The 9,902-nt window shown below is 57.0% G+C and overlaps 1 long non-coding RNA gene across 1 annotated transcript; it reads left to right on the top strand.

Annotated features, from left to right (window-relative positions):
* Positions 1-209: 209 nt before the first annotated feature.
* On the top strand, positions 210-9,642 carry LOC142830308 (uncharacterized). Its single transcript, XR_012905471.1, has 3 exons — positions 210-337; positions 7,744-7,807; positions 9,188-9,642. It is a non-coding gene; the product is annotated as an uncharacterized LOC142830308 (long non-coding RNA).
* The last annotated feature ends 260 nt before the right edge of the window (positions 9,643-9,902 follow it).

Raw genomic sequence — 9,902 nt, 5'->3', positions numbered from 1 at the left:
GTTCTATATTTACCCAAAACATTGAAATGTGTGGATAACCAAAGGAATGTAAAAGCAATTCTTCTCAATTGCTGCCTCAGTAGTAAAACTCCCTGTAATTTGCCTATCATCTTGTTTCTCCCACTCATGCCTGCTGAAGTAAGTAGTATAAAAGTATGAAGCATTGTATAAAAGCTTCACTGACGTATTACCTCTTAAATTAACGGCAGGCTTCTGCCTCTTTTGACAAGCAGATGGTAACATGCTACTAGGGTGACTCAGCACATTCATGACTAGAACTTTGTCCATGAACGGATTCCTGTGTAACTTGAGCAGTTTGGTGCAAACCCAACCAAAGGTAAGGGATTCATGGGGAGAGGGGTGGGAAGAGATTGAAGATTGGAATTGGCATGGGGGAGGTAGGCTAAAGGATGTCCACTTTCTCTGGAACCAGAGGAAGCAGGCATCTGAGTATCCGGTAAATCTGGGTCCAGTTGTCAGACTCCTACACTACAGACTTGTGCTAGAGGCATGGTCATTTGCAGCCCACCAACAGGAGGGCATGAATTTAAGGAATCACTGCAGTTTGAGAAGGGGGGGTGAGCCTGTCTCAACCTGACTTCTGCTACAGGAATGTAAGAAAAGGTAAATGCCTGGTCCCAGAGATGTGTCAGGCTGACAGCTGCCTTGGGGCAATAAGCTCATGGAGTGGAGTCAGTCTCTCTACCCATCCTCCAGTGAATTTTCCAGCAGATTATTTTGCACAGCTAAAAGTGAATGTTAAAACCTGAATGCAAGGTACTGGGGAGTCAGCAGCTAATCTTGCTGTATATTTTAGAAATGTCTATCTGTCCATCTGTGACTCCATTTGTTCAAGAGCTTCTCCTAAACGGTGAGAGCTAGGATCATTTGGTGTGCCGCTTCCTCTTCTAACTGAAAGTGAGAGAAGAGTTTGGTTGTACCAGGAGAATGGGATGTGCCTGGAATTTGATTGTTTCCCTGTGACCTATCCCATGGCCCACTATGTCTGTGTGGCAGTGCCCACGGTCTCCTATGTTCGCCTCTTCAGTTGGGGACAAGTAATGTCCCTGGCGTTACAGCCGCCTTTCACATCAACAGTCGGCTTCGGCCGTTACTCTTTCCCATTTGTTAACACAGCGGCACCCTCCCCGCCACAATGGGGGGGAGGAGAAAGGGGGGCCCAGGCCCACCCTCACTCACGGGCCCCAGCCCAGGGCCCTAAGGACACGGATCCTTGGAGATCCAGTCCGGCTGGCAGGGCGTTCCGCCAAAACTCACCAGCCTGCCAAGCACTCGGGGGTCCACCCTGGGCTACTTCCTTTCCCCTCTGGAGCACCCCTACTCCGGAGCTCACCTTCCCTCTGGTGGACAGGGTTGCAGGAGGGCGATTACTTGCCACGGCCATCAATTTCCCCGACAGTAAGCCCCCCCTTTCCCAGCTCTACCATAGCCCGACCTCCCTCCTCCTGTCCACGTCCCCCGCCTTTCCTTCTTCCCCTTGCCCAGCCGGGCAACGGCGCTTTGAACGCCACGCCATTCCCGCTCCACCTATCATGAGCGGGGGCCGTGGTGCAGGCTCTCGCCGGTCCCACCCACGCTGGCGTGGGTGCCCTAGCGCCCGCGGCCCAGGACGCCACGTCGCCTCCGCACTCCCACGAGGAGTAACGGTAGTTCAAATTAGAGATCCTAATTCAAGCTACCTGCTCCATGCCGCGTGTAGCCGCGGGCACAGAGTTTGGACTAAGGGGGATTTAAAAATGGCGGCGCCCGGGAAGATGCAAATGAAGCCCGGGATATTTAAATCCCGGGCTTCATTTGCAACTCTGGTTGTCCTCATTTGCCTACCTAGCTCGAACTACCGAACTAGTGTAGACGTACCCTAAGTCCCCAACCCCACAGCTCTTGTCCAGCAGCATAGAGAGACTGTCTTACCCTGTTTCCCTCCACTTTTCTCCTGGGTGTAGACCTGGGCTGTCATGGATCAGCCAGCCCACTGTTGTGTTGGGGACTGATAGTGGCTGCCCCAAGCAGCATAAATAACTTCCTACAACTCTTACTGTGCTGCCTGTGCAATTGCTCTGGGAGAGCCTGTGGCCTAGAGCGGCTCCCGCTCACATTTCCCCGTTTGTCATACCAGCCTCCTCAGGGTCTATGGACTGCGCAGACATTTTGCAGAGAGGGTCGAAATGGGGAAAAGCCAAGTGCCACCATCCGTTTCCCGCCTTTCTACTGCATTTCCCTCATGTTTCTCTCCCCGTCGTATGGCTCAGGATGAGCAGAAGGGCTCTGTTGCCCATATGCATTCATGAAATACAGCTCCTATCTAATATTTTGCTGGTTTCTGTAACTGCATAACATGTCATCGAGCATGAAATTTATTTGGATTTGGTCCTTACCACAGAAAATACCAAAATCCATATAATTGCTTGCTGCATCTCAGGAAACGACATTAGACATCATTCTCTAATTAAGACGACAGATAATGTGGTAATGATGATTAATGCTGTCAGCAGATTACTACATTTCCTGTCTTTAAGTAGTTTCAGTAAATAAATAGTTTTCATAATGCAACCCTCTCAAACCAAGGGGCTGCGTCAAGACTGGCATGATTTTCCACAAATACTTTTAACAGAAAAAGCTTTTTTGCTCAAAACAATTCTTCCCTGCACTGGCCCTCTTGAGCAAGTATTCTTGTGCAAGAGGGCTTTTCCCTAAGCGGGAGCATGAAAGCATTTGCGCAAGAAGCACTGATTTTGTACATTACAAAGTCAGTGCTCTTGTGCAAATTCAAGTGGCCAGTGTAGACAGCTGTGTAGACAGGGGCTGTGTCTAGACTGGCCACTTTTTCCGGAAAATCAGCTGCTTTTCCGGAAAAACTTACCAGCTGTCTACACTGGCCGCTTGATTTTCCACAAAAGCACTGACGTTCAACTGTCCAAAATCACTGCTTTTTCCGGAAAAGCTTTGACGCTCCCGTTCGGGCAAAAGTCCTTTTGGCGAAAAACTGTTGCACAAAAGGGCCAGTGTAGACAGCTAGCTAAGACTTTTGCGCAAAAGCAGGCTAAACGGAAAAAAGTGGTTTGGACGCTGGGAGACCCTGTAGGAGCCCCGGACTTCCTGGTAACCCGAGCTCTTAAAGCACACGCAGGCTGCTGAGCGCACGTGGCAGGAGCATGCCTCAGACCTCCGGCCTGAGGTCTACTACAGTGCCCCTGCCCTGCCCAGCAGCCACATCAGAGCCAAAGCCATGGCAGCTCCGGGCGCTCAGCCACCTGCACCCCCAGCGCAGGAGGCCCCCAGGGGCCGCAAACAACGGGCCCCGTCATGGTCCTCCAGGGAGCTGGAGACCCTCCTGGACTTGTGGCAGGAAGAGGAGGGCCTCCACGACACCCGGTCCCGGCGCCGCAAAGCCAACATCTTCGGCCTCATGGCCCAGGCGCTAGCCCAGCAGGGACATCCAGCCCAGAACCTCGAACAGGTCCGGGCTAAGGTCAAAGAGCTGCACCTGGGCTATGTGCAGGCCAGCAAGGGCATGGGGGCAGGACCAGACACCTGCCCCCACTACAACCAGCTGCACGCCATCCTCAGCCAGCCAGCCCTGCAAGCCCCGGATGTGCCGGTCGACACCTGCGTGCGCCCCCTCCCCCCCGTCACCCAGACCACCAAGGCGGGGGAAGGAGACAGCAGTGCATCGGAGGAGGAGGCCAGCATTGCCACCCAGCAGGCCCCCTCCAGCAGCCCTGATGTCTCCCTGTAGCCAGACAGACCCCTCCCCATCTCATCCATCTTATTTGCCTCTCTGATGGTACGTCTACACTACAGCGCTAATTCGAACTAAGCTAATTCGAACTAACGCATCTAGAACTAAAAGCTAGTTGGAATTAGTGTTTTGCTAATTCGAACTAGCGCATCCACACTGATTGGACGCAGGGGCGCATTTAAGGGCGGCTGAAACCGGTTCTGGCAGGGCATCAGGTCAGTAGTTGCTTTGTGTGGCTGCTGTCTGAGGCTATCTGAGGCTCATGCTTAAAGGGACCCCCCCGGACAGCCGGTTCTCAGCTTTTCCTGCTTGCTTGCCAACCTCGCCGAGGGACAGCAAAGCGTTGGTCTCTGTGCCCGTCTGTGTCGGTGCTTCCCTTCGGGGCCGCTGCCGCAGGTGGCAACATGGAGCCAGAGCTCGCCCTGCACCTTCTGGTGCACTTTCTGGACTTGCTGCTGCAAGCCTGCCACCAATGGCTCGATGCTGCCTGGCACCACCTGGTGCACGTCAGTCCCCTGCCTCTCCACCTGGCCGCCCTGGGAGCTGTGAAGGAGCCACGGCAGCGCCCCGGCACCGGCGTGCCCCGCCGCATCTGGCATCTGGACACCAGCAGTGACTGGTGGGACTGCATCGTCCTGGAGCGCTGGGAAGACTGACAGTGGACCCAGAACTTCAGGATGAGGAGGGACACCTTCCTGGAGCTCTGCGAGTGGCTCGCCCCTGCTCTGCGCAGAAGGGACACTCGCATGAGGCCCGCCATCCCCCTCCAGAAGCGGGTGGCCATCGCCCTCTGGAAGCTCTCCACGCCGGACAGCTACCAATCCGTCGGGAACCAGTTCGGCGTGGGGAGATCCACCGTCGGAGCAGTGCTCATGCAGGTATGGCACTCGTCGGCCACTGCGCCGGTGGGGGAGGAGGGCTGCAAGGAGGGGATGGGCCGCCCCAGGGACAAAGGGGGGGGAGAGAGGAGGCGAAAGCGCCCCGCACCGGAGGGGTCGGTCTGTCCCAGCCGTACTACACACCGCCAGGGAGTGGCAGAAGTGGGGCGCGGGGCACTGCCAGGGCACGAATGTTCCCAGCCACCTGGGCGCCCCACTGATTGGTGCTTTGCTGTGTCTCTCTCCGCAGGTGGTCAAGGCCATCAACCGGGTGCTGCTCCGCAGGGTGGTCCGCCTCGCCGACCCAGATGCCGTCATCCGGGGATTCAGCGCCCTCAGCTTCCCCAACTGCGGGGGGGGCCATCGATGGGACGCACATCCCCATCCGTGCCCCGGAACACCAGGCGTCCTTGTACGTCAACCGCAACGGGTACTTCTCTGTGATCCTGCAGGCCGTATGTGACCACCGGGGACAGTTCACTGACATTAATGTGGGCTGGTCCGGCAAAGCACACGACGCCTGGGTGTACCGCAACTCCTCCGTGTGCCAGCAGCTGCAGGACAGGACCTTCTTCCCCGACCGCCACATCAGGGTCGGGGACGTGGACATGCCCGTCTGCCTGGTGGGGGATGCTGCCTACCCACTGCAGCCGTGGCTGATGAAGCCCTACACGGGGCACCTCAATCCCTCCCACCAGGCCTTCAATGCCAGGCTGACCAGGGCCCGCATCGTGGTGGAGGGGGCCTTCGGGCGACTGAAAGCCCGCTTTTGATGCCTCCTCACCCGTCTGGACCTGGCCGAGCACAACATCCCTCCCGTGGTGGCAGCATGTTGTGTGCTCCACAATTTATGTGAGAGAAAGGGGGAGGCTTTCCTGCCAGCCTGGATGGCTGAGGCTGACCGCATGGCTGGACACTACGGTCAGCCCCGCACCACCGCTGTCCGGGAAGCCCAGCGGGGGGCCGTCCGGATCCGGGAAGCCCTGTGGGAGAGCTTCCTGGTGGTGGAGGAGGACTGACCTCTTCCTTGCATGCATCACTGGGGCCTTCTTCCACCCAACCCCCTTTCCCCTCCCTACCTACTGTCAAATAAAGACACCTGTTTTTCAAACAAAAACGTCTTTTTATTTTACATAACTGGGGTGGGGGGCGGGAGGAAGAAGGGTGGGAGAGGGGAGGGGGAAACCTGGGACGAGGGAGCAGGAAAGTGAGGGAAGGGAGGAAGGGAAAGGAAAGCTCATGGTCCAGCAGGCTCTGGAGGTGGCCTCGCAGGGCATGGCCCTGCTCCTCCAGGGCCTCCAAACTCCTCCGGCGCAGCCTCAGGTCCTCCTGGACCCAGTGGTCCTGGATACGGATCTGTTGCTCCAGGAACCGGAGGTGCCGCCTCTGGTACTCCTCTTGGTTCCTGGCTCTCCTGCTGGCCCGGGCACGGGCGGCTGCTGCAGGTGGGGTGGTGCGCCCTGCAGTCCCAGGTGCTGCGGCTGTGGTGCAACAAGAACAGCGGTCAATTACCCCAAGGGCCCAGGTGTGTGAAACCCAGCTCCCCTCTGCAAGGCCAGGGCCCCTGCAGGATCCCCAGCTGCTGCTCCATGGTGGGCAAGGCCCAGGCACACTGTCCCGGGGCTCCCTCTCGCCCCAGACCCCCGTACACATAAGAGGAGCACGATGGTACTCACATGTGGACGCCTCCCCGGCCTCGAACGACACAGGCGAGTGGCTCTGTCGGGTGCCTCGGGGGTCCTGGGTCCTGGGCAGGCTGCCGGCAGGCTCCTGGCTCTCGGAGCCCTCCTCCTTCTCCTACTCCTCAGTCTCTTGCAGTGGTCCCTCTGCCCCGGGGTCTATCACGTTCCGGGGGGCAGGGACGGCATGAGCCCCCAGGAGGCGGCCCAGGGCGTGGAAGTGGGGGCAGGCCTCCGGGTCAGCTCTTGGCAGGCAGGCCCGGGAGTAGGACTGCCGCACGTCCTTGATTTTGCAGCGCACCTGCTCCCGGCTGTGCTGGTGGTCCCTGGCGGCCAGGCTGTCAGCTATGCGGCCGTAGACAGCTGCGTTCCTGTGGCTAGTGCGGAGATCGTGGACATTGGAGGCTTCCCCCCAAACCTCGATGAGGTCCACGATCTCCGCACTAGACCACGCGGGCGCCCGCCTCTTGCGGCCCCGGGCAGGCTCCTGGGAGCCACCAGGCTGGTCCTGGGAAGAGGGGGAGGGCTGGGTGGCATCGGGTGGCTGGCTCACGGGTGTCAGGTGCAGGGTGTGCTGGCACGGGTGCTGGCAGCCTTGCAACTGGCACAAACTGTGTAGCCAGCCCGTGGCCCTTTAAGGGCTCCGGGGCCGGGAGGGGGGCAGTAGAGTTTGCCTGGTGTTGGCCAGAGTGGCCACCAGGGCAAGCTGGGAAGGGCTAGCCTCCCACTAGTTCGAATTAAGGGTCTACACAGCCCTTAATTCGAACTAGTAAGTTCGAACTAGGCTTAATCCTCATGGAATGAGGATTACCTAGTTCGAACTAAGCGCTCCGTTAGTTTGAATTAAATTCGAACTAACGAAGCGCTAGTGTAGCGCCTATGAAAGTTAGTTTGAACTAACGTCCGTTAGTTTGAACTAACTTTGTAGTGTAGACATACCCTGAGGTTCCTGAAGCATACAGGGCAGAGAAGGAGCAATAAAATCAATATAGTCTATGCTGGCTCATCTGATCCTGAGAAGCTGAAACATAGATATGAGGAGAGAGCGATTAAGGCAATAAGCTGACCTGGAGGCTGCAAGAACTGCCCAGCTGGAACCCATGTTGATATGATCACACACAGTCCCTGGGAGAGGAATCTCCCACTGAGAAAAGAATCCCCAGTTCTTCCAATTTAGTTATCTCTCTTACACATGTAAATTAAGTTCACAACTCCCTTGTAAGAACTGGTCTCACAGAAGACAGACCAGCACCATTTGGCATCACAGATAAGAAAGCGAAATAGGTGACCCCCATGGGTATAAAGATGGGTCCAGCAGCACACTCACTTTGAGTGTAAATCTACTCTCTACCTGCTGGTTGGGTTAGGTGTTTTGACCTCCCGAGGTTCCACGGGGATGCCCACCTTGTATTTTCATCTTTCCTAGGAATTGAGGGACTGGCCCTGGCCTGACACGCTGGAGTCAAGAGGCACAGAAGGGGGTAAAAATTGTACGTGGATGTGGTCCTCTGTCTTAAGTGTACACATAGACTTAGAGCTCTTTAAAGGTTAAGCTGTTACTTGGTACTATTATTTCTATTTTTCTATCTTTATCTTCTTTGAAACCATTTTTTAAGATCTATATTTGCTAGCAGTTAAGAAAGAGAGCAATAGCCATTGTAACCATCTGATTTATAAGCTTCTTTAATAAACCTGTAACTGTTTAAGTTTTAACCTGACTCCTTCAGTTGCTGTAACAGAACCAAGCACAACTTCAGCCGGTCATAAGGGACAGGTATAGGAACACACCCTGCCCTGACCGTCGGCTGACACTCCCGCACATCCTCCGAGGCGGGGGAAGGATCCACCAGTGAGTCTTGCACTTTGCACTCACAAGGGTGGGGGGTGGGGGGCGGTGGGGGAGCCAGGCGCCCAGAGCAGGGAGGGGGAGAGCATGTCACTCAAGCCATGTGAGCTGCACGCTGTGTAGCATTAGGCAGCAAGCAGTACGTGCAACCACGTGCAGCCTGGTGACTGAGCAGCACATGGCCGCGGCAGGCAGCTGCAGGGCACGCCTGGGACCGTGCTGCTCACACACATTCGGCGGGACCAGGGGGAAGGGTGGATGCCGGCTGGAACCGGCCAGGGCCCCAGGGACTCAGCCCAGAGCCCGCACCTCTGCAAGGGTGCAGCACAGAGAACGGCACATTGTCCCATGCCTGGCTGTGAGGCACAGCCAGCTGCTCCTGGGAAAACCACAGCATCACAGCCCTGTGAGCGTGGCCCCCACCGAGCCCCTCACCTGCTCCCAGTGCCTTGGCTGGCTCCCCGAGGGAAGTCCCCACTGCGGCCACACGTCCCTGGGCTACGTGTGTGAGGGAAAGTGTGAGGGAGAAGGGGGGGAAGTGCTCGGGGCGCCCTTAGGACCGCCTGAGTTTTGCTGCAAGGATGGGACACCCCCCCCCCAGTCACTCTTCTGGATCTGTCCAGGAGATATCCCACGAGATGGGGATCTGAGAGCCCAGACCACGTCTGCCAGATGTGCTCCCAGGCACTGTGTGGGGATGCATCTCACTCCCTGTCAAACACCAGTGATTAGCCCAAAGCCTCACAGTCTCCACCAGCAGGGAGTTCCACAGGTTAACACAACACCAGCGCCCTCCCACTCTCCACAGGGCCAGGACACAGACCGGTGATTACAATACATGGAGGAGGCCCCTACTCCAGGGGCAGTCCTGTATGCAAACACAACACAGGGGGACAGAGGGGGAACCGAGTGGGCCCAAGCCACACTACTGTGGTGTCACCTGGGCTCAGGGGTGGAGGGCATGAGGTGTGGGGACAGTGGCCGGCCTGCCTGACTGACCCATCCTTTTTTCTCTTCCCTGCAGCGGGACCGAGCACAAGCTGGGGACCCTCCAGTCCGGCAGCAGCGGCGGCAGCAGCAGCACCCCCAGCTGCCCAATTATGCAGGCACAGGCTCCACCACTGGGACCAGCTCCTTTGCCGGCATGAGTGTGAATCGAGGTCTCGATTCATGAGTGCGTCCAGGGGGACCTGCAGTGGCGCCAGGAGGCCTGGGCCGCCTTCCAAGCCCAGTGCACGCGCATGGCTGACTCCGTCGCCACCCTCACTGCTCACATAGTGCATGCCATCCATTATGGCATGGCCTCACGCCATCCCTCCCGTAGCACTGCCCATGCCCCCTCCTGCCCCTGCAATGCCCCCTCCTCCAATGCCCCCTCCTCCTGCCCACCTCTCCATGCAGCCTGCCCCGATGCGGCCTGCCCCCCATGTCCAGGTCCACCCCCGCAGGAGCGCTCGCAGGGTCCATCCCTCCCAGGAGTAGCTCCTCCTCCTCCCTGTCCCAGCTGAAGGTCTCCTCCCCCTCCCCATCCCCCTTCCCCTTGCAAATAAAAACAGACATTTTTCAGTTGAGAACAAAACTGTGTTGGTTATTGTGTTACTCAAGGTAACTGTAATAAATGATTTGAGATGCCAATTAGCCAACTAAATTTAAGAGGATTACAAAATGCGGACACCAAATACCGTATCTATCACCAGTCGTCCCTTTAAGTGGTCATTGGTTTGTGGCGCATAAATAAA

The sequence above is a fragment of the Pelodiscus sinensis genome, chromosome 7 (genome assembly GCF_049634645.1).
Source record: "Pelodiscus sinensis isolate JC-2024 chromosome 7, ASM4963464v1, whole genome shotgun sequence".
In the NCBI taxonomy this organism is placed as follows: Eukaryota; Metazoa; Chordata; order Testudines; family Trionychidae; genus Pelodiscus; species Pelodiscus sinensis.
This window is presented reverse-complemented; position numbering and strand designations above follow the sequence as displayed.